The sequence below is a fragment of the Carlito syrichta genome, unplaced genomic scaffold, assembly GCF_000164805.1.
Source record: "Carlito syrichta isolate Samal-C Ts95f unplaced genomic scaffold, Tarsius_syrichta-2.0.1 Scaffold103346, whole genome shotgun sequence".
Classification (NCBI taxonomy): Eukaryota; Metazoa; Chordata; class Mammalia; order Primates; family Tarsiidae; genus Carlito; species Carlito syrichta.
In genome coordinates this window covers 96,976-100,887 of record NW_007047442.1, presented here as the reverse complement: position 1 = coordinate 100,887, position 3,912 = coordinate 96,976, and positions in this window count along the sequence as shown.

Genomic DNA, 3,912 nt, shown 5'->3' with positions numbered 1-3,912 from the left:
GGGCTCAGGCAATCCACTCACCTCAGCCTCCCAAAGGCATGGGATTACAGGCTGAGCCACCGAGCCTGGCTACTTTGGACACTTTTATCTCATAAACCCTCAGTGTCTTCACAGGTAAAATGGGAATAAGTAGCACTTTTTCTTGGGGTCATCCGGAAGATTAAATGAACGAGACTGGCGCATATGAAGGTTCCTCCCGCAACCAGACTGTTCTTCCCAGCCACACCGGGAACTTCACATGGCCTCCTCCTCATGCTCTCTTACCACAGACCTCAGTTAGGTGGGGGTCTTAGTCCATTCATGCTGCTGTAAAAAGTACCCCTCAGCCGGGCTTGGTGGTCAGCCTGTAATCCCAGCGCTTTGGGAAGCTGAGGTGAGTGGATTGCCTGAGCCCGCAGGTTCGAGACCCACCTAGGCAACTTGGCGAGACCTCATCTCTACAATAAATCAAAAAATTAGCCGGGCATGGTAGCGCGCGCCTGTAGTTCCAGCTACTTGGAAGGCTGAGGCGGAAGGATCGCCGGAGCCCAGCAGATTGAGGCTGCAGTGATCAAAAGCAGCCACTGCACTCCAGTCTAGGTGACAGTGAGACTCACAACTCAAAAAAAAAAAAAAAAGTTCCCCTCAAGGTCAGGCACGGTGGCTCAAGCCTGAAATCCCAGTACTTTGGGAGACCGAGGCGAGAGAATTACCTGAGTCCAGGGGTTCGAGACCAGCCTGGGCGACAGTGAGACTGTGACTTAAGAAAAAGAATATAACACATCTCACAAGTAAATTTGTAAAATGTATTACATGTTGAAATGATAGTATTTTGGATATATTACATTAAATAAAGCATATTGTTAAAATTAGCTGTATGTGTTTCTTTTCACTTTTTAATCGTGGCTACTAGGAAACTTTAAATGACACCCAGTGATTCACATTTCTGTTTCTGATGGACAGTCCTTGGCAAAAGGCTGTGCTTCAGGGCAGGGAAACCTGGTGGCCTGAGGGGCAGCCCTCATTCTTTCATGGGACAAATATTTTGAGGGCTTGTGGTATGCCCAGCTCCATTCTAAGCCCTGTATTAAACACAGGGTAACAGGCAAGGGGAAGACGTGTTATTTTATCTAAGTTTATCAGAGGACCCAGATAGGATGACCTTTGAGCAGAAACAGTGCAGTGACCCCATGAGGTGCAGATTGTCTGGGAGGGGCACCCTGCAGAGAGTGCAGGGTCACTGCCAACGCCCCAAGGAGCTCCCCACAAAGAGCAAGGGAGGAACACATGAGGTGGGGAGGGGCTAGGGAGGCCCGACCTGCTTCTTAACCTTAGAGGTCACCTGGGAGAGCAGGAGTGTGCCCTGAGGGACCTGGCTAATGCTCCAAGATAGCTCTGAGGTGACCAGAGCACAAAGACGTATGTGGACTGAAAGAGAAGTGTTCAGGGTGAGATTGGCATTGCCTGAAAGGGGCAACTTTGGGCTGATAAATCAAGAGTCTAGTTTTGTGTACTGAAGTCTGAGATGCCCCTTGGACCACCCACGTTGGTGATAGGTGAACATGGGGAACCAGGGGATAGCAGCAAAGGTCAGCCAGACCAAAGCAAGGTGGGTACAGCCTTGAGCCAGTGCTCTGGAGTGGCAGGCCACCAGACAGGATTTCACAGCAAGGCACAACTCAGATTCCTGGTTCAGAATCACTCAAAGCAGTCTGGAAGACATCAGGAGGGAAGCTTTGCCCTCGCTCTGAGCAGAGAGGGGAAGCTGAAGGATAGGATGCAGGCCGTGGGGGAAGCCAGGCGGCCAGCACAGCCCGCAGTGCACTGGGACAGCTAACGGGAGCCCACGTTGCCACATCTTCCATTGTTTTTCATGGTGACTGCAAGTTAAATTCTTATGGAATACGTCATTAAGGGCAATTAATTTTTTTTATTTGGAGTCTCCGTCACCCAGGCTGGAATATAGTGACACGCTCATAGCCACCTCAGCATCAACCTGCTGGACTCCTGTGATCCTTCTGCCTCAGCCTTCCAAGTAGCAGGAACTACAGGCATGTGCTACCACGCCCAACTAATTTTTTGGGTTTATTGTAGAGACAAGGTCTCACCATGTTGCCCAGGCTGGTCTTGAACCCACAGGCTCAGGCAGTCCTCTCGCCTCAGCCTCCGAAAATGCTGGGATTACGGGCTGTGCTATCACACCCGGTCAGCAATTAATTTTCAAATATTGTGTGTGCCACACGAAGCATCAGATCTGCAGACCCCTGATCATGAGCCCACAGGGGGCTCAAAGGTTTATTTTCTCGATTCAGCTACCTGGGCCTTACTCCAGAGATGCTGACTCAGGGCTTCTGGAGGGAGACTGAAGTGTGGCCAAGTGCCATCTTGGAAAAACACTCCTGGGACACCTTCCATCTCCAGTGTTCCCTGACCTCTTCAGCAAGGCCTGGCCCTTACGGTGCCTGTCCTGGGACAACTCCATCATTGCTTGGTAGATTGCTTTATTATTGCTTTATTATTGCCCACGCCATCCCACCCCAAAGATCATGAAGTCATTCTGCAAACATCAAGTCAGGGCCTGCTATTGACCAGGCACTGATCCAGGAGCTGTGTATTTAACCATAAGCACAATCGTGATCCTGACAAAGGCGCTTCCACTACTCCAGAGTGACTGTTCCCTGGAGCCCAAAGAAACTGATCCTTCAGCAAACACCAGCCACACTTGTCTTCAGAAAAACTCAGTGCTACTTTGTGTGGCTGGACACTCAGATGCTGCCTCCAGCGGAGACTCCAGATCTGGTGCCCACTGCAGTGAAGACTGGGCGGGCGGGGCACTTGCAACTGGTCCAGTCAGACACGCCCTCATGGAGAGGAAGTGAGGAGCATGCTTCATTCTGCACCAAGCAAAGGCATCAGAAAGCTGCTCCACCTCTTCTTCCTGACCCCAGGCCACCCACTCTCCACTGTGGGCTGGGAGAGGGAAGGACCAGCTGGATGACAAGAGATAGCCTGCCAGGTGGGGCTCTCCTCCCCTCGCCCTTCCCAGTAGAGGCCAGAGGACACTGCAGGGAGGTGGCCAGACACCTTGCTCCTCCTGCTCCCTCTTCTACACAGTGGCAGAAGGGGCCAGAGCGCCAATCAAGGACAGCTAGCTCCCTCCTGACTTCCTTGGTGCCTTATGAGAAGAGCTGACAGCCAACTCTGAGTCCAACAGGTCTGCAGTCAACCCAGCTCACCAGCACTCCTGGCACTAGCATTTGGACCCCAAGCTCATTTCACAACCACTTGTCAGGCGTTTTGGTTCTAGTTGCAGAGATGGTGATGTGTTGGCTGCCAAGCCTCAGGGAAGGAGGGGCTGCAGTGTGAAGCCAGATGCAGATAACCACCAAACCTCGCTGCCATCACAACCACCCCAGCTTTGAGAACTCTATACCTAGGGCTTTTTCTGGTTCTTTTTTCAGATACTGACTTTTCTCTGTTCTTTTTCCTCTCAATTTTTACTGTGGTGAAACAAAATGAAATTTATTATCAATTATTCTTTTTTGAGTTGGAGTCTCACTCCATCTCCCAGACTGGGGTGCGGTGGCACACTCATGGCCACCCTAGCGTTGACCCGCTGGGCTCAGGTGATACTTCTGCCTCAGCCTTCCAAGTAGCCAGAACTAGAGGCGTGTGCTACCACACCCAGCTAATTTTTTTAGTTTGTTATTGTAGAGATGAGGTCTTGTCAAGTTGCCGGGCTGTTCTCGAACTTGTGTGCTCAGGCAATCCCCCTATCTCAGCCTCCGAAAATGCTGGGATTACATGTTTGAGCCACCGCGCCCAGCTGAAATTTACTATCTTAATCATTTCTTTTGTTTTAAGAAATGATATTGCCAGGCTCGGTGGCTCAGCCTGTAATCCCGTGCCTTTGGGAGGCTGAGATGAGTGGAT